This window comes from Ambystoma mexicanum, chromosome 1p (genome assembly GCF_040938575.1).
Source record: "Ambystoma mexicanum isolate Mex_15411 chromosome 1p, UKY_AmexF1_1, whole genome shotgun sequence".
Classification (NCBI taxonomy): domain Eukaryota; kingdom Metazoa; phylum Chordata; class Amphibia; order Caudata; family Ambystomatidae; genus Ambystoma; species Ambystoma mexicanum.
In genome coordinates, this window is record NC_090921.1 from 157802108 (window position 1) to 157824070 (window position 21963).

Genomic DNA, 21963 nt, shown 5'->3' on the forward strand with positions numbered 1-21963 from the left:
AATTAACCAAGGAATTGATGAACTATGCTCACCTCTTAAATAGATGGGCACATACATATTTCCTCCATTTGTATTCTTCCACTTTCACTTCATGCCCAATAACCATATGGATCTATGAGGTGAGACATACCTGCAACATCCTTTGAATGCAGTAATAAGGCAGGAATACATATAACTGTATACAAAGTCTACAGTGCATACACACTTGCACACCAGGTGTGGCATCGGTTAGGGTCTCCCCCCACACGGGGTGCAGGAAATACAGAGTTTTTTCATACCTGGAACCCTGCGCCACATAAGCTATGAGAGGATTTATATGAATTCCCTCTTCTCATGCTCAATGCATATGATGCACACGAGTGACCACCTAATATAGATCATGCTGCAACTGTGGACTTCAGGATCAACATTAGGTTTGACCATCAGCCACTTAGAAACCAAGCCTCACCGCTTGGATGTGTATGACTGCGATGCCCAAACGGCCTGACGTCAGTACGCTCTGACTTGTCAGATTGGCATTATTTGTTTCAATGACTACAGACCACACACGGTTCATACACTGTTGGTGAGATGACGACCGGGCGAATTGCAAATTAGACACCTGCGACACAAGTCAATGTAAAACAGTATCCTCACGGTTTTTACTATTTCCAGAAATGTCCTTTTCTGGCCCTATACAAGGAACATAGAACAGAGTTTTCACGAAGCCTTGGCTGCCTCTACACATACTACACATACATGCAAAAGGAGATAATCAATTCATAGTTAAAACAGGTGCTCACGGGCGATACCCCCCTGCACTTGACTTCTTCCCAACTGGTCTGGTCTACCTGTTCTCACTCCTACTTCACTCTACAATGCAAATTTTCTTTTTCGCTGGGGGACAGGTGGCGCCCTACAGCAGGCAATCCCCTAGCTTCCTACAGCACCCAGCATGGTCACATCCACAGGGAGGGTCCATAATTTATGCAGGGATCCTTCTGCATGCAAAGTGGCCATGACACATGGTTCACCACCCCCATTTCTCCTTCATGCACCCGAGACTCAAGCTTTAGCACTACACCTCTTCTGGTGCACGTCGAATGAGGGACACTTTCTTCCCTCTTCTTCTTTTTTCCACAATGTCTTATAAATTACCCTGCGTTGTCCGCAGTTCATGCCAGTCTTCCTACGTGAGTTCGCCTGTGCTGCACTGTGCAAGTCTTTTCTCGCTGTTCTCCTAGTGCGGGTGGACCCACTTAACCTCTCCTGCAACACGGAGTGGAACGCAGAGTTGTCCGCTGAGTTGTCCACAGTCCACGGCAGTCCTCCTTCTTGATTTTGCATGTGCTGCGCTGTGCAAGTCTTTTCTCGCTGTTCTCCTAGTGTGGGTGGACCCATTTAACCTCTCCTGCAACGCAGAGCAGAACGTGGAGTTGTCCGCTGAGTTGTCGGCATTCCACGGCAGTCCCTGGAAGTCGATGGCGTCGACGGGACATGCTGTCTCTTACATGGAAAAGGACACGGACTCGGGGTCCACAAGAAGCCATCCACTCGACACCAAAACAGAAAAGCGCTGCTTGAGAAGCCACCGTGCTTGAGGCGAAAAGAAATTGCCGGCTCAGAGAGCGAAGCGCCATGCGGCTACAGACTTCAACAAGGACGACTTTCCAGTTTTTACATTGCCCCCTAAGTGACTCCCATCTTGTCCGACCACACGGATGTCTCAGACACTAACCAGGAGTGTTACTCAATCTCTTTGGTCCAAAGGGAGTACAGCCCTCAAACTTCGAAGACCTTACCTGATTCTGGTGCCGAGTTGGCTCCGCCGCCCGTCTCCCCGGGGCCCGTTTCCCCAGGGGACTGTCTGGCTGGAGCTGCTTCTCGATCTTCGTGCAGATTTCTGCCTGTAGGGGTGTCATCTGCTGGTTTGTTTGCTTGCGCGGTCCTGTAGCTGGATCTCTGCTCCCACCCACTTAGCCACCAGACGGCCGCTGCAGCGAGAGACACTCTGGTCGAGGCTATCAAAGGACGGCCTCGGGCAGTGCCCTGTTTGGTGGCTTGGTTGAGTGCATGGAGTAGCGATCTATCCATAGGGAGCATTGGCTCAGGCGCTGGGTAGAGGGCTTCTGGGAGCGACGATCCCCGGCAGCAACTTGTGGACCCAGCAGAGGCATCCAACATGGGACGAGTCTCCTCATCTAACCAGCTCCCAATGCAATTTCTCACTACAACAGGTAGCGGAACAGCGCTGCCTTCCGGCCCAGTCGGCCTTGGTACAGCACAACGGCTCAGTTCAATGCAGAGCCAGTTCCTACGCCCATAGAAAGCATTCAAAAGGCTCTAACACCCCAAATCGAACCTAGGGCGCAGCCAAATCCATTGACGACTCCACTTGAATTAGAAAATCATATCCTGGATGAGGATATATCAGATGGTGAGAAAATAGTGAAGGGCAGCAGCGAAGAATCTTTGCATCATGAACCCGTAGGGCAGCCCGCCGATCCAAATTCCCTAAAAAACGGAAGATTGACTGTGTTCCCTTGGAAAAAAATTACAAAAAAGAGGGAGAGAAAATGCAAATTGCACCGTAAACATAGAAAAGCAAGGAAAAAGAGCAACGGAAAACGATGCATCGAAGATCCTGCGAAGAAAGTAGGTTGCGCCAAACAAGAGAATGGAAATGGGGAAGAATTCTTTCCCAAATCCCTTGATGTCAAGTGCCCTAAAGGCCTTCTTCACAAAGCAATTCAAGCGCTAATTGGATGCAGAATTATCAGACGCAGAAATATTAGAGGCCGTTCAAGAAACGTTCCCTGCAAACAAATTGCGAAAAACAGTTGATAACTATTCTAAAGAAGACCCCCCGCTCTCATCACTCTCATTGCCAGTCTTAACACCCATAAGCTTCCTTCTGGATCACCAATTGCTGGAAGAAAGAGTCACCCCCAGCCCGACACGGTCACCAACCCAAGCAGAAAAAGTCAACCAAGAGTGCACCACAGCTAAAGACTTAAACTGCGAAAAGAGCAAGGAGCTTGGGCTGTCGGCCCACCCACCCCCATTAAGAAATCACGCAACAGGGGGCCCCTACCCCCAGCTGGCTCGAGCGATGTGACTGAAGGGATTTTGGCCGTAAACAAGCCGCACCACACAGATGCCAAACAGCAAGCAAGCCAAGCTCTATTTTCAAGTGACTCAACCAGGAAAAGGGAAATACCTGGGAGCAACGTCCCTGACAATCCAAGCGCGGCTGAAGATCATCCACAACCAACTGTGGACACATAAGGGACACGCCCAGCAGACCCCAAAACTTGCCATTCACGGCCATTTCATCATGGTACTCGAGGGACATGTACACCACCGAAAAATAAAAGACTCAGCGAGATACCAATGGCAGCTCGAAAAGACTCGCCAACAAAAAAGCCAGATCTGTTGACAATCATGTCAGCTGTGACAAGCGCTCTGGCTCAGTTCGGAAAATTGTATGAGGCAATAAACGGCTCGATGAAAGACAGCATAACTGTGACAGCTCAGATGCATTCCAAACTCATCTTTATCGAAGGTTTCATAATAGCAATGGAGCAAAAAAGTGCCGAACAGCAACTCGTATGGGAATCAAGAATGGCCGCACCTGAAGATAAACTAGAATCCAAAAGATTGGCTACCTTAATTCAACCAAAAAATTCAGAGAAAGAGACACAAACACCTACAGACAATTGTCATCTGGAAACTGTATCACATCCTATAAACAGCGACCAAAAACTGGCCCGAGTCACGAGTTCGCTATTGACACAAGATCTATCACGACCAAAGACATCAGCTGAACAGGGTGCCAACAACAAGCAAAAAGTGTCACTACAACTACCCGGACTTGACATCCTGGCCATATTTAAAGTGGGCAAGTCGACCACCCAGACTTCTAGTAAAGTATTTAGCACTAATCCATCCAGCACCCTGATCGCCCCACGAGAAAATCTCCAGGTGAATTCAGAAGAGGTAGACTGTGCTAAATTACCAACACCAGTCGAAGACTTCATGGCGAGTACCTCTTTGATGGATTTAACTCAACACCTGGATTCAGTGGGCAGGCCTGAAGGCTTGCTAGACGCTGGATTACTGATAGACAGACCTCTGGTTAGCCCTGCGATTCCACTGCCCATCCCAGAATCGAAACGCAAAGCCTCTGTTCGTCCACCTGTGTGGAGTCCTTCCCGGACAAAACCTACATCCTCTCAGTCCACCGAATTAGTAAAAGGAAACAACGCAACACGAAACCTTACTGAGCCTTCTCATGAGTAGCCCCAACAATCACATGAAAACCTAGCCGAAAGCAATCATCCTCACACATGCTCTAGCACCCACCAAACGCACCTAAGAGAAAGCTGCACCTTCAAACTTGAGCAACTATCGAGGCAGGACAAATACATGGTCCTAAACAGAAAGTCAGTACTCAAATTACTGGATAAAGTACACAAGCTTGGATCTCTGAAAACGGACGATTTTACATTGATTGAGCCCTACCACAGAGACCAGAAAGCTAAAGCATACCTGCATATGAAAGCCTTGGCACTGCTGGAACTTCACCAAGAAGTTTACATTGACCTGGAAAACATGGGCTTTCGCCTCTCGGAATTACCAGAACAAGTGCCTGCAATCCACAAATCCCCTAGAGACAAGTCAATGCTAACAAAAAAGTATTGATACACGTCAAGAACGGAGGAACTTTATAAACACAAGAGATGGGTGAAACATCTGAGAACCCCGGAAGCTAACCGATACAGATCTAACCGGCTGCAGTCAAACAAGTCTGAACCTGCTAAACAAAACTAACATTGTAGGGAGGAAATTAGAGGAAGAGAGACACTGATCTCGGACAGGACTTTTGGCCACCCTATAACCACAAGTACTCAGGTGATTTCGTCCAAGCCACCCCATCGGGGAGCAACATAAAGCATAACATCATACCCTCAGAAAATAATTGAGAAAATAACAGTGACCGAACCTAACGAAGAACAGTCACAGAGGGGACCTTGGAAATGGTTTAAAGACGCCTTAAAAACGAAATCCAGGAGATAGCAGTGACAACTTGAGGGCAAGAAAACAAGCAACCCTCACCAACAGGATCTTGATTCTTCAACAAAGAAAACTTTAAACATGGGGTCATGGAACACGAGAGGCCACGCACATTTGACAAAACCAGTGTCCCAAGACCTGGGAGCCTACGACATCTTGTGCCTCCAAGAGACCTGGCTGATGGAGAAGCCGTCCCTTGACAGATTCTCCATCGAAATATCACCGGCCTCTAAAGGTCTCCTAGGTCATCTGTCCTCTGGCTTGCTATTGGCGGTCCGTTCTGGTTCAGGGATCAGTGTCTTAAAAAAAGTAGTGGAGTCCTACGGTATATTGGCAGTCTTAACATCATGGCACCACCTTAAATCGTTCTCAAAGATATGGACTACTACTCAGTTAGCAATCATTAATCTTTATTGGAACCCACAGCATACAACGATCGCACATTTTTGCGCATCTGTAGCTGACGCCATCGATAAAATTTACATCGAGCACGGGACTACACATATCATCATCTGCAGAGACCTAAATGCCAAATGTGACGCCTCTATTCCAAATTCAACTAACCAACTGTCCAGCTCCTTAGCTGTGGAACGGGGCGCGGCTTGGGTGAAGCTAATGAACTCACAGAATTTCCATAATGTGGCATGGTTACAGGGCAACCAGCCTCTCCTACCAACATGGGAATGTGACAACTCAGTGGGAACCCTTGATTACATATTTGTCGCCCACCCATTGCTCCCACACATTGCGTCCTTTGAGGTAATAAGAACAAAAGAAAGTGACCACAATTTGTTGACAATGGCTTGGACCACCACTTGCCCCCAGAAAAAAACCTACAAATGGAACATCGAGATAAACACTCAGCAAACCCGTTTTCATCTGACAGCGACAGATATAATGGACTTAACTGAGAAATACAACACCTTAACATCAGGAAAACTGACCCAAAGAGCGACACCAGACCTAACTACCTGCCTCTGATATCCATCTACAAAGTGGGACGGACTGGAGCAGGAAAAACACATACAAACAAGGACCATATATATAACAAAACTGTGGTGATAAAAAGAAGAAAACTGAGAAAATTGAAAAGAGCGTCCAGCTCTCTCAACACCGAGGAATCCAGGAGCACCCTCCACGTAGAGACAAAGAAATACAAATCATGGTCGAAAAACCAAAGCATAACTCTCTACCAGAATGAGGCAGAGGAAATGTAAAGGATCTTAAACAGCAAGAAGTCGTGTGACTTCTGGGCACTAATTAAAAAAACAGACCTCCAAACAGATGACCAACTCACCAATTCAGTGCTAGAGGCTAACTGGACCAGCTACTTTTCAACCTTGTTCGATTTTCCCACAACTTGCGCGCCTACATCGGAGCCGAACTCAGATGCCACATGGGCAGATTGAACAGATGAGGACGATATCAAAAAAGCCAGACTTAAACTTAAATCCTTGAGAGCTTCCGGCCCTGACAGCCTGACCAACATCGACTTGAAACAGCCTCCCGAGGAGTGGACAGTCTTTATTAGCAAGATCTTCTTTCAATGTATGAAAACAAAGTCAATTCTAGACTCTTGGACACAAGCGGTGGCCGTCCCGATTTTTAAAAAGGGCAACAGAGAAGATCCTGTCAACTATCGCCCAATCGATCTCTTGGACATCATCGGGAACATTTTTGCAACCTTATTGCTCACAAAATTTAAAAAATGGGCTAGAGCCTCACCAAGCGCTGACCCGTTCTAGACGGGCTTCCAGAAAAACACCAGTACTTCGGTGAACATTATGCTCCTGAACATAATAAAAAACAACATCAGGTCAGGTGCCCCAAGAGATTTTCTGGCTTTTGTCGATCTGTTGCAGGCTTTTGAAAAGGTAGACAGGCAGAAACTCTGGTCGAAACTCAAAGCCTGGAACTGCCCACCCTCTATTTTGGAACCAGTGATTGCCCTGCACACGGACACCAAATTGCGGGTCCGCCTAAGACAGCAAGGCCTTTTGTCGGAAGAAATTGCTTCCGAACGTGGAGTCAAACAAGGCTGCCCTCTAGCCCCGGCTCTTTTTATTGCTTTTCTGGGAGATTAAAAAGACACTGAAGCGAAGTTAAGATCATTTCCCCCGAAAGTAGGCAAATGTGCGGTTTCACGTATTCTATATGCCAACGATTTGATCTTATTAGACCAAACGCAGCGCCAGTTAAACAATCTTGCCCATTATATAGAGAACAACCTCTAAATAAATAAGTCGAAGACAAAAATCCTGATTTTGGATACCATCCTAATAAGAAAAACAAGAAACTACATTGGGCTCTGGACCACACCAAAATAGAAATCGTCACACATTTAAAATATTTGGGAGTTCTCGTCCATAGCTCGGGAAAGGAGGTGAAAATGCAACAGGCCCTATGGGACAAAACGAGAAACCTAGCAAATCAAACACGAGCTATCGACAAGAAATATGGATGATTCTCGCTACTCCCGGCCATTCAATTCTACAAAGCCAAAGTGGTTCTTTCCTTGGTCTACGGAATGGATGCCACCTTGAATATGCCAGCTGCACTTTGGCCAAAACCTGAAGGTTACCTATGGAAATCAGTCCTTGGGATCCCCAAATCCACCTCGATGGCTGCAGTCAGACGTGAACTTGGTCTCCTTTCTTTGGCAGCAACAGTAGAACAAAGCAGCATGCAGTTGTTTAGAAAAACCTTAACGCCCAACAATCTGCCAGTATATCAGCTAATTGCTGAGGAAATTAAAACCAGGCGCTGTAACTTGTTGAATTTGTGGGTGAAAGCCCAAAAAAGCAAACTGAGTGAAATAGCTTGCACTGAGGAAGACTTGATCTCCAACCCGCAAAGAGTCAAAACAAAAATGGAAAATCAGGACTGGATCACGACGAATGAAAAAGCAGTATCGAACAAATTGCTAAACCATCTTCCAGCGACTTTCAACAAACTCAAAGTGCTGCTGGCATATTGTGCTTCATTCCCAGAGAAATCGCTTTGGAAGCTTTTCATAAGAGTCCGCTTAAACCTGTTACCAACGCAGGAAATTCTGGCCATCAGGGAAACCTCCGGCTCCAACAAATGCAGATTGTGCGAAGATCCGACTCAGCCAGACACCCTAAGACATCTCCTGATGACCTGTCCGCAAACGAGACAGGAATGAGTGGCCTACTTGTCGCCACTCTTTGCAGACTTCAGTCTCATAGAAGAGGAGGTATGGTGGAACCGCCTGATCGCGGGCGAAAAAACGAGATGGACTATAGCTACTGCAAAGATTTTAGAATCGGTTTTGAAAAAGACAAAAGTCTGTTCAAACCTGGCGGACGACTGAATTTCTTTCTTGTTTTTTCCAGCAACTTTTCCTATCTACACAAACTGGGCTAAACTACAAAAACTGCAACAGTTTCGTTGTGTTTTCCTGCGAGCTTTGTCTCTTCTCCTCTGTTTAGATCTTGTAAAAACCTTTTTTGATTAAACACAAGTAATAAAAAAGAATAATAATAAATGACCCCTCAGCCTGCCTTTTTCTCTTCTCCTTTTATCCCTGGACCTGCAAGCTTCATAAGAGGAGTCTCCCCTCTTCGAAATCCATGGGTAGATCCGTTCACCCAGATGGACAGATGCCTGAGCCGCTCAATGTCTACAGTTAACTCCAGTAGAAGATGAGATATGGAGTTATAACCCACAGGTAAGGCTCCCCTTGGTCTCCAGAGGCGTTTTAACTTTAATTTTACCATGACATGTCCAGACACTACTAACACTTATGTATGTTGCTTCAGGGTCTTTAACTCTTTACCTGAGGAAGGCGATTTAACCAATACCGCCGAAACATGAAACAACTGGGAAGATAATACTTACACTCAACTCTTCCAGTTACCATCACAAAGCCACATTTCACGTTGGTAGACCCTAAAAAGTGACTTATAACCCCTTCACATCAACAAATAACAAGATAAATGATGAGCTGTTAAACAAGCGGTTCTTTAGGGGTGCTAGTAAACAGTTCATCATGCTCTGAATGGAGTAAAATAATTACACAGTGTGATATTGTGGAGTAATAGGATAGAGAATTATTGAATTGTTTGCCAAATGTTCTTTCATTTTATTTGTCAAATGTGATTTTGTTCAACTAGATTCATGATCCTCGCCTATATGTCTTTCCCTCTACTCTAAAGGTTGCGACTTTATGGAGCAATACGAGGCATAAGGGGACCAGAGGACCCCTGGTGTGGCAAGGAACGTCAAGGGTGAGGTTCATTCGCATGGTGTCCTCCTCTTAACACAACAGGTGTAAAGTACAAGGAAGCTGCAAAAACACAGTTGCAAAGTACTAGGTGAAGGAAGATGAGTGGCCAATATAAGCCTTCTTCAATATAAACTTTCTCGCAGCACGTGTTACCCAAAAGTATTGGGACGGGGAAGATGAGCGCCCAAATGTAGTCTTCTCCACAAACACTGGGACGAGGAGAATGACATTTGATGCAGGCCACCCTTCTGCCACGACCAGGATGGCGGCATGCACAGCCGGAATCAAAATGGATGCCCGCATTGGCACGCTCAAGGGTCTTTTACTGTAGCGTCCCACACCATTGCGTGGGCACCAGCCCTCACACTCCACAGCATGAGCCAAGCCTAAACATGGTGGCCCCATGTCGAGAGGGACTCGCCACTGGCTTGCATTTGTTTTGGAGCTCCAGAAGAGGTCACATGAGGCCCATATGCCTTGAGCTGCCATGTAGCGTTTAACTTCAATTACCATGGGGTCTCCACCACCGCCATTGCCTCTACCACTGTTGGACTGCTCATCACCAAAGATGTCGTAAATGAGGGAGTGGATAGGCAGTGAGAGATAAGAAAAGTAGGTTTAATTCAAGAGACCCCCAGGAACGTCCCAACACCGCCGCCGGGGATGCCAGTACTAACTGTACTCCCGTATCGTTTCGGCAAAATGCTTGCCGATCTCGAACGATACCGCAGATTAAATCATGATAGTGCTGTTGACAATTTTCCTGAAATATTACCTGTTTTATATCACATGCAGATGACACACGTATATTTCAAAATACATTATTGCTGATCTAAAGAATGTTATCTGTTGCTTGGCCGAAGTGAAACATTGGATGTTGGAAGATTGTCTCCAACTTAATCTCTGTAAGACTGAGGTCATTCTTTTTAGTCCTTAAAGTCGACTCAGAACTTTGCTGAAGCCTTTCCTCCCTGTTATTATTTGGCATTCCTTCAAACTATGCCAAAAAGATAAATGTCTGCCTATTTAGCAATTTCTGTCTAAATAAGCTTGCCAAGAAAGGAAACTGACTAAATTATCATTCCTCAAACTGTCTTCGTCAAGGTATTCTTCCTTACCTTGAGAAAGAATATGCTATGTTAGTTGGCTCCCTTATGAATTCCAATCGGACTATGCTTTGTACATTGTGCATCCAAAGTATCAGCTCCTACACCTCTGGAGAGTACTGAATGACGCGGTTTGGATAGTGTTCGGGCTGTCTAGACTAATACATTTTTATGCATTACGACAATCCTTGCACTGGCTTCCTCTCAAATACAGAATAATTGTCAAGATTATCTGCTTGGTGCTCAAGGACCTGCGTGGCGTGTCAACTCCCCCTCAACCTCCCAATTATATGGATGCTAACGTTTGCTATTATTGACCTAGTCGGTCACTGTTATCTGAAAACCTGCCACTTCTAGAGATGCCTACATTTAAATACAAATGTAGAGGTGATCACATCTTTGCTGTGGCTGCCCTCATATGTTGAATGACCTGCTGATAGCCTTGCCTAAGATGGGTGAGTACTGTGAGAAACCTGAAGGTGTCTTACCCGCTGGTCACCCTGGTCCCCGGAGATCTGTCGTCCAGGTGGCCAAGACACGGCCATCGCTATTGGATCCAGTTCGTGGGGTGGAGGGAGGATCACCTGGGCTTATGGTCTTCGGGGAGTGGAAGTGGGGCACCAAGGGTTGAGACGTGGTATCCCCTTCCCTATAACGCCTTTTCCCCATCCTACCCTGTAGGATATTTAGAAACTTTACAACCCTCCCTTTTCCTACACAAACACTTTCTTACATGGTAACAGACAACGGACTAACACCAGAGCCGTTTACCTGACATGTTCCAGCGCTTGGGTCAGGCAGAGTGAGGCAATTGACAATAACCACACACACACCTGATGGCCCTTTACCTTCCCCACAGGGATAAAAGGCAGAGCACGAAAGCACACTTCGAGCAAGGCCGAACGTACGAGGCGACAGCTACCCCAAACCGGGAGTACAAAGGAAGAAGAAAAGAGGGGAGACCAGGAAGGATGACGGAGGGGGAATTGCTGTTGCCCTTTTCAAGTCAGACCCGCAAAGTTTCCAGAAGGGAAAATGTAAGACTGGGAGTTACAGCTGCCATGTGGAGCAACAGAGGTCAATGGTACACCGGGGACTCCCGCTTTGATAACGCTACCGGAGAGGCCAGCTGGCTACCGTGGTACTATCCTTGACTCCAGAGAACAAAGAAGCCAGCGGGTTCAACACAGCCGGTGAGTCGGAGGAAGCTGATACCAAACCGAACTATGTTAAGCCCAAGGTTGCGAGTAGCAACATGTTGAACCCCAGAAGAATAGACTTGTGTGTATGTTTAAAGTTTAAAGAAAGCCCAGTTGAGGTCCAGGTGAAGAGGGGTCTAGCGCCACGTGGGCGTTCAATCGAAAGGCTCTGACCGGGACCTGTTTGTGAAACTACAACAACCAGAAGGCCCTAGGAAAGAGTGGCATGAGGCGTCAGAGTGGTCCTATAAGGGTCATGTCAAATCCCTTACAAAGTCTCTGACCCGTTGCCAGAGGAAAGCTAGGGGAAGGGAACCCTGCTTTCCACTACAATTATGAACTGTGATAATTGGCAAGTGTGAACCCAACAGAGGGATGCCGAAAGAAAGCTAAAGAGAAAGAAACCCTGCTTTCTGATAAAACTGAGCACTAAATGAACTGTACTATGAATAGAAAGGCCGTAGTGAACCCTTCGGAGGAAGGCCTGTTTTTGTAAGGAGGATCCGAGCCCGGCAGAAGGAGATCCCAGGGGTGAAGAGCAATCCCCCAAGGAACCTTTGTTTGTTTGTTACTTTGAATCAGTAAACCTTCTAAGGCAAGAGACTTTTGTAGGAAAGAGACCTGAAAGGGTTTTGATATTGTGGAACTGAATTGTGAACCTCGTGCTGTCGAGACCCAGGAGTGTGCTGTGCTCCAGAATGCCGCCTTGTCCTGTGCCTCAAACGTGGGGAAGGGAGACCTAACCATAACATCCTGACTTATGATTTTGTGAACACTTCTTTCATTTATGGTGAACATTATCCCACACTCTTTTTTGTAACTAGTAGTAAGGGTTGTCAATCGTTTTTCTTTTTTAGTTAGGCTCTTTTTATTTGACAAGACGCCACTAGGACTGCGTTATTATTAATTGATGGTTGTAGCTTGTCCCCATCTTAGATTTTGGTTTAGATTAGGCTTTGATCTCACCCATTATAAGGTTCAATAATTAACTGTGATCACTTGTCTGTCTTAACTGCTGCCAACATGAGTTCCTTACAGTACCTACCCTTCTGTAAGTCTCGTAAAACCTTTCTGTTATGCGAATATGATCTGCTACTCTACAGTGGCGTAGCACAAAATTTGGGGGCCCCCTGCGATCCATGCTGAGGGGGCCCCTCCTACCCCCCAGTTTGGAAAAAATTCACGAACCACCATGGCCCGGCATAGATTACTGCGCTTGCGCAATACGCACAAATGTGCTGTGCAGGGGTATGCCGCACGCTGCACTAGGTGAAAAATATAACATTGTTTTAATGCATTATACAGCACACTTTCTGACAAAAATTGGCTAAAAAGCCAGAGCGTTTGAAATTGTTTTGTAGGTTAGCACCAATCCAAAAATCCAATACATGCAAGTCACCAACAGTGCACAGGAACAATAATGCGTTCATTAATGTAATGCTTTGCTATTAAAAATGCCATGCCACTATGAAAACATGTCCAACTGGCTGCACAATGTAGACCAGTCTAGACACGTAAGAACATATTACAGTAAAGCATACCAGGCCACATTTAGACATACCTAGAATGGTTGCGCCACAATGCCAGTTGAAGCAATAATACTTATTGTGGTTATTTTTATCACAGATGCCCATAAAAATGTACAATGCCACTGTAAGAAACGGCTAGACTGGCAGCACTCAAATGCCATTCTAGCCAGGTAATTACAATTAGCAGGGCTGTTTTTATCAGAGATGCCCAATTAAAAAAAAGTCAAACCAAACCTAGAAATGAATAAACTGGCAGCACCAAAATGCTTCTCTAGCCACTAATACCGCATATCATGCCTGCTTAGCCTGGACATAGATGACCATTAGGATCTATTGCACAATCCCCACCACACACCCAACAAATCCCATTTCCCTCCCACCCCCTGCCTCAACCCGCAAATGGAGCTCCTCAGTCCAGAATTACCTCCACGTCCCTCTTCCTTGTCTCAGTGCTTACGTATGAGGCACCTTGCCTCATAGGTACATAAAGCGATGAGGAAGAGTTGGACTAGGAGTAATGAAGATTACATGTAACCAAGCCAGTCATTACCTCCATGTCCCTCTACATCATTCTAGTACTTGAGTATGAGGCAAAGTTCCTCATACACAAGTACCGGGATGAGGACGAATAGGGCTAGGAGAAATTAAGATTACCAATAAGTAATCAAGGCATTAAACACAAGCAGTGGCGCAACACCATTGAGCTGACTGGGCTTCATGCCCCCGCCCCTAAAATTTTGGGCTATGTTGATCGAACTGGCCTACCTACAGAGCTGTTGCCGGACAGAACAGGACACAGATGTTAAACGGCGCCTGGATTTTACTGTTAACAAAGGCCCGGTAATTTCTAACGTGGACTCAACGGGAATGGGGAATTACAATTTACTGGCGCCTGACTTCCTGGAGAGCAATAATTGAGGGTTGTAATCCCCCGGTGTTACTGGCAAACCAGGCGTCAGTAAATCTTACAAGTCCGGCGGCAACACGCCAGCAGGGTTACCGCCAGACTTGTAATGAGGCTCACTGTTTCTTTTTGAAGTCACTTTGACTTCATCAAAGAATTTTGTTCCATTAAAGGACCAAACCATAACAGAACTAATTCCGTCAGGGCCTGGAACACGCAAGTTTTAGATTTTCAAATTAAACGTACCAGATTTTCTTAGTTCATTTCATAAGCCGGTCAAGTGGCACATCGCTCTCGCTCGCTTTGACAGATCCTGCTAACGCAGGTTTGAAGCCAGCCTTTCATCCGTCAGACGTCGATAAATGAGCACCACACATCGTGGGTAATAATAAGCAGCGCTCAGATACCTGAGGGTTCGTAGCGCTATATAAATGCAAAATTATTATTATTATTATTTCAGCCCCGAGTGGGCCCTGTGTCACTACCTCAATATTAAAAAGGTCAGAAGTACCATTCAGCCTAAGTTCCATAGATGAATTCACTGGAGTACAATATAGCAATTGAATATGTGATAACCAAACCGCCTGGGATATAGGGTTCATTTCTGTTGGTGTAAAGGGGCGTGGGAAAAATTGTTATACTATCGCCAAAACGTGCCCGCTTTGTGTGTTTTTAGACACTGAAATAATTTCAGCCACTTTGATCCTCTTATTGATGCCTTATGTAGTTTATGCCATGTTCTGTATTTGTTAGACAAAGTGTATTAGCATTTTCTGTTTTTGCTGGAGTTCTATACTGGAATTAGTTCTATCAACCATACCTCTCCACGTCACATTCTTCCCAAGTCCCACTCCGCTTCAGTAAAAGCAGCCACCAAAGCATATGAACTATGGTTTAGAATCCCATTTACAGTTCTGATTTCCCTGTTAACCCATCAGAGTGTATTTCCCAGCATAATTTGTAGTCATAAATGGAACATTTTCCCACTAACGGGGGAATCATTTTTACCTTCATGTTCCAACATAAGGCCCTGTGGTCACTTAGTTTATTATGAATAATAATAATAGGGCTACACAGGGTACTTAACTCCGAATTGGCTATCACATAGTCGATAAATGATTTTACAATTCCGTTTGTCCAGGTGTATTGAGATTCATAGTCAGGTGTAGATGATAAACCAAGGAACCTCAAATCGAAAAACCTTAAGTTGTATGTGCCAGTTGCACTCCACCCTATATCCTTCTGGTAGCTCTGCGAAACCTCAGCAGATGTAAATTGAATCTGTAATACTGAGGCCCCCCCAAATCGCAAGACAAGCCCAATGAGCATGTTCCCCATACAGGCAAAATAATCAAAACCTGTATTGCGTGGAGCTAAATTGCTATGGAAATAGCTCACCAATGAATAAGTTATCAAATAAAATTAAACAAATTGCCCAAAGAAATAAACCTCTCTGGATGGGAAGGTAGTAGAAGAAGCAGGGGAAAAAAGGAACAAAGGAATAAATACTACAGAACATAAGCATATACAGTCTTACCTTATTGTTCATACTCAAGTCACATCCTTTGCATTAGATGATCTTGGGGGGGGCCTGAAGAGTCCTGCGACCCATCGAGGGACAGTGAACGGTGTTGGATAAGATTTCCAAAATCAGCCCAGAAGAAGGGGGATTGGCCGGCCACTCTACTATGGTGAAAAGGGAAGACATTGAGGTTAGCCACACCCAATCAAGGTGAGGCAGAAAAGCAGCAATGCTTAGTCTCAGGAAGGGTTTTAGAATTGTCTAGGGCTACACCAACAATTCTAGTTTGACAGGCAAGTATAAAAATATACAATTGTTTATTAGGCCTTTAAAAGATACAACAAGCAAGTAAAAAGGTAGTCAAATATTGTCACACCAACACTAATAAAATAGATCTATAACTTCACCCTTAGGAGATATAGAATAGCATTTGGTTCAATGCACAGTGAAACACAGGTGAGTACTCATTGTATTAGAAATGGAAAGAATACTTCAGGATAATCGTAGAACAGCTTCCTTAGCTCTCATGAATTCCAACCCTGAATGCTTTTGGGCCCTGTGCCCAAAAGTCACCAGTTCCAAATTATATACTTCACTGGTAGGTTTATGAAGAGATTAGCGATGCCAGCTGTTATGATTGAAAGAGTCAAAAGTTAAAGTTCAGGAAAGTAAAATCACTGAATCCCAGTCCTTAGGATAGCCCTAGGAACGGATCCTTGAACCAGACCTCCTTCAACCAAAGTCATGAAAGAGTGATTAAGGGACAGGAAGTTACGCCCATTTAATCCTATGGAGGACAGGGAGGACAGAAGCAAGTAGGTTATTTGACCCCATGACCCCTGACTCCAGTTACTCCAGAGACCACTTCTGGTGTTCTGGAATCCGTTGGGAACTTGTTATGTATTGTACATAGTTTGTGCCATGCAATATACAGTACAAAGTTAACAGTATACAGGTAACCATCTCTCAATGGAATCACTGCGCAAAGTGGGCAGACAAGTGAACAGTCTGCAGGTCTGCCATATTGCAGGAGTTTTGCTGTTGTGCAGCCTGTTTCTTCAGTCTCTGTGGGTTCCTCCTACTCACCTGTTGACAATCTACATGACAGCCTTTTCCCGCAAAGTGGGCCGCAGAGTGGGCGGACAAGTGAACAGTGTTCAGGTCTCCCGTATTGCTGGAGATTTCCTGTTGAGCAGCCTGTTTCTTCAGTCTCTGTGGGCTCCTCCTACTCACCTGCTAGCAATCTACATTACAGCATTTTCCCGCAAAGCGGGCCGTGAACTGGGCAGACAAATGAACAGTCTCCAGGTCTGCCGTATTGCTGGAGATTTCCTGTTGAGCAGCCTGTTTCTTCAGTCTCTGTGGGCTCTGTGAGAAACCTGAAAGTGTCTCCCTGTCTAGTCCCCGGGGATCTGTCATCCAGGTGGCCAGGACACGGCCATCGCTTTTGGACCCAGTCCCCGGGGGTGGACCAGTGCGGGAGGATCACCTGGATGGGGGGGTGCTTGGGGGGTGGGAGTGGGACACTGACGGGTGAGAGGTGGTATCACCCTTCTTTCAAAACTTTTTCCGCATCCTACCATGTAGGATATTCCAAAGCACTGCCCCCCCTTCCGACATGACCACTTTCGCACAACATGACTAACACCAGAGCCGTTTACCTGGCATGTCCCATTACAAGGGTCAGGCAATTGACCAGAATCACTCACACCTGATGCCCTTTACCCGCCCCACAGGTATGAAAGGTGGAGCTCAAGAGCACAGGATGAGCAAGGTAGACCGCGCAACGTGAGCGCTAACTCAGCACGGCAGTTAAAAGGGGGCAAAAGATGCAGAATACCGAGGTTGACAAGGAGAGAAGTGACCTTACCCTTTCCTATCAAGGCCTTTGAAACCTGCGCAGATGGAAACATAAAACCGTGAGAAAAGGCCAGCATGTGTTGCAGCAGATGACCAATGGCACACAAGACCCTCCTCCGCTGATAACCAAGCCGGCGAGAGACGCTTGTCTCAGTGGTACCAACCTTCACTCGAAGGAGAAGAAAACCAAGCCGTTCATCCCAGCCGGTGAGTCAAGGGGGAGTCGATAAGAAACCGTGCGGTGTTGAATGAAAATCAGCAAACCGATCATTTGAATTTTGGAGAGCTTAAAAGAAATATTGAGAAAGTGGTAGAAAAGCCTGCAATAGAGGCGTCCGGCATCACGTGGGTGCTCACGCAGAAAACTCTGGGCAATTACCCGAAGGTAGAGACTACTATAAGCATAAGGCCTTGGGAAGAGGTAAAGAGGGGTCAAAGTGGTCATACAGGGAGTCTTGTAAAATCCTCTGTACCATCGAAAGTCTTTGACCGACAGATGATTGTGACAAAGAGAAATTAATCATGCATGTTGAAATCAGTAATGAACTGTGTTTTCGTAAAATTGGCTAGATTGAACCCGGCTGAGGGATGCTAATGACCACCAAGGGCAAAGCCGTGTGAGCTGTTGAAAACGGCATTGAAGATTTGTGAATGCAAGATCAGGGGAAGTGAATTGTCCCCCGTGTCAGTTGAGACCGAGCCCGGCCGAGGGAGATCCAGGGGGGAAAAGCCATAACCCAAAGTTCATTGAGAAAAGGAACTGTTTAGTTGTTTTGTGGAATATGACTGGTGAGGGGTCTGTGTCCCGAAGAGGGGGACCGAGGGGTGAAGTCATCACCCAAAGTACATGTGGAACAGAACTTTGTGTTTGTTTCCTGAATGCATCAGGCCCTCAAAGGCAAAATACTTTTATTGAAAGGAAACTTAACTGTTGAAGAAACTGATAGCTGATACGGAACTGTTGGCTCGTGCTGAAAAGGCTCGAGTGTGTGCTGTGCTACAAGGTCCCACCTTGTCCCTTGCTGAAAACATGGGGAAGGGAGACTCCTGGCAATCACATCCTGACTTATTATTTGTGGACACTTCTTTCTTAATGGAAACCCTATCCCACACTCTTTCTGTAATTAGTTGTGAGGAATTGCCAATAGGTTTTTTAGTACAGGCCTTTTTATTTTGACACAACACCACAAGGACTGCCTTATTTTCATTTGATGGCCGACACTTGCTCCCATCTTAGATTTAGGTATAGGTGAGGCATTTTTCCACCCTGCATTTACAGTTTAATAAACACCCTTGCACTGTGATGACTTGTGTCTGTCTTTACTGTTGCCACCATGAGTTCCTTAAATATGGTGGTAAAAAAGGGATGTGACTCAATTGAAACTAATTGGGGAACCCTCCAATTTCAAAAGCGTAGTCAGAGAGCCACTAGCCCTACCATCGCCACTAAGGAATCAATAGGGTATGATATCGGCAGCAGTAGGAAACTATTATTCGCCATGGGAAAAGAAGAATGATTCCTACATACTTGGTTTTAATCCCCCCACCGGGGTGTTACATTCGATAAGCCCCTAAATCTGGCTTAGCGTAGAAGTTTGTGATAGACGTCTTAGCAGGCGTTATTGATCCTGACTGTCAGGGAGATGTAAATGTCCTCTTACAAAACCATGGCGAGGTCCCTTTTGAGATACGTTGATGAGATGAAATTGCCTAGGGAATTTTGTAAACAACTCTATTTCCTCAGTTTCAAGAAAGTGAAGCAGATAAAACGGAAAGAGGTAACTTAGACTTTGGGGAAGCTGATAAATTGATTAACATCAAAGAAGAAGTAAGCGAGAAGAACCCATCTATCCCAACCTAGCCTTCACCCAGAGAAATGATCCAGCCCTCACTGAAGCATTTTTACAAGCAATTCTGGAAGAAGGCGGCTTAGGGAAGTGGAGTCCCCTTTTCTTTCTAAAACAAGGGTTGCTTTACTGAAGAGAGACCTCCCCAGAAGGCACGGTAAATACACAATTAGTGATACCCAAAAGCCACCGAAAGGTGTACTGGAAATTGTGCATTCCCATTTTACCGAAGGGCAGTTAGGACAACCTAAAACACAGGCGCATATTAGTAGGAAGATTTACTGGCCACGTATCCATGCGGACGTAAAAACTTTCATCAACATGTGCGAAATATGTAAAAAGACAAGCACATACATCCCACCACCTGCCCCTCTGAACACATTGCCGATCATAGAAATCCCATTTTTAATAATTGGTATGGACATAATGGGACCACTTGAAACATCCACATTAGGTAATAAATATGTCCTGGTGATCGTGAATTATGCAACTTGATATCCCGAGGTATACCCAATGTGAAATAATACTATCCAGCAGATCCTTAAACATCTTTACCGGATTTCTGTAGGGTAGGTTTTCCCAAGGAAATACTAACAGACCAGGGTTCAAATTGTATGAGTAAGCTGATGGCTGAAGTCAAAGAGCTACTCCACATTACCACCTTGCGAACTTCTGTGTACCATCCCCAGACCGATAGCTTGGTATAAAAATTCAATAAAACCCTGAAACTAATTTTACGAAAACTGATAGACAAGGACGGGAATGACTGACACCGAATCATCCCATGGGCACTATTTGCAGTGAGGAAAACCCCCCAAGCTTGCACGGGTTTCTCTCCCTTTGAGTTGCTCTATGGAAGAGAGCCGAGAGATGTCCTGGCCATGCTCCGGGAAACCTGGGAAGAACATGAGGAGACTCCTATTCCCATCTCGCAAACTGCCACCCGAATGCGACAACATATTAAATCGGTCTGAGACTTAGTTTCTACTCATATGGAAAAAGCCCAAAGCCAGCAAAAGACCCCTTATGACAAGAAAGTGAACCTAAGATCATTATCCATAGGCCAGAAAGTACTAGTCCTCTTACCAACCTCAGAGAACAAGCTTGTTTCTAAATGGCAGAGACCTTATGAGATAGTAGAAAGAATGGGAACCTGTAGCCCAACCGGATAGAAAACAGAAAATCCAATGATATCATGTAAATCTCTTGAAAGAGTGAAAAGAGAACCTGTCAGCCACTCGGGCCAAAGTACTAGCCTGTCTGGTACCCGAAACATAGATAACTTTGATTTCATTCCTTCCAAGTTATGTAAGCAACACCAACAAGATCTAAAAGATGTAATAATTTCATTTCCCAATGTATTCTCTGAAAATCCAGGAAGATTAAAAGGTAAATACCACTATATTAGAACACCTAAAGGTAAAGTGGTGCACTTTAAACCATATCGACTCCCAGAAACCCATAAACAGATAGTGATCGAGGAAGTCAACAAAATGTTTAAAGCTAACATTAGTGACCCCTCCTCAAGTCCACGGTTCTCTCTTATCGTGCTGGTCATAAACCTGACCGTTCCTGTAGATTCTGTATAGACTTCCGTCAAGTTAATGCCATATCAGATTTTGATGCCTATCCCATGCCACGCATCGACGATCTAATTAATAAACTCGGAGCAGCCACCATTTTATCATCACTAGACTTAACTAAGGGGTACTGGCAAGTTCCCTTATATGGACCAGATAAGGAAAGGACAGCATTTTCAACGCCGCTTGGATTATTATTATTTTTTGTTTTTATTAAAATAAAAAGGTGTTTTTAGTTTATAAAATAAACTTTTACACTAATATCAGAAACATAAAAATTATAAACATAGAAAACAACAAAACAATTCAAAGCTCTGCTGGCACAGTGCCTTGGATCGACAATCGCCAGCTCCAGTATACAAGAGGCGAAATCCTACTAACAATACAAAATCAGGTAAAGAAAAGAGCAGGTCATACAAATTGAGGTAGTCTGGAGGTCCAGCATAGCCCGCCCCCCCCACCATGGGGCCATACAGATATAATACGACCAACATCCTGGGGCAGGGACTACTCTAACCAAAACTCTCTCAGATCAGCTTCACCCTGTATGTATGTATGTATGTATTTAATTTTTTATATAGCGCCGGTAGCCCGAGGGCATCAGGGCGCTTGTACATAAAACTCTGGTACTACAAGACGGGCAACACGTATGAGACAGACGATGAATACAGACGGTGAATACAGATACTATTGCGTAGCGAGGTCGCAAGAGAAGTCCTACGCCCGAGATCTCATCTAAAAAGGTGTGTCTTCAGCATCTTCCTAAAAGCAGAGTGATTGACTTCAGATCTAAGAGATTCGGGGACGCTGTTCCACAGTTTAGGAGCCAGCACAAGAAAGGATCTGCCCAGCCCTGTTTTTAGCTTAAACTTGGGCACGTGCAGGAGGCATTTTCCACCCGAGCGTAAGTTTCTGCTGGGGTTGTAGGGCACTATGTGAGTTTTCAAGTAGGCAGGCGCTGTGCCATAAAGGCACTTGTGTACCAGGCAGAGGGCTTTGAACTTGATACGCTCTTCTACTCTGAGCCAGTGCAGAGCACGCCTCTCTTCAGTAACATGGTCTTTCCTTTTCAGATTTTTCACTAATCTGACCGCGTTGTTCTGGAGCATCCT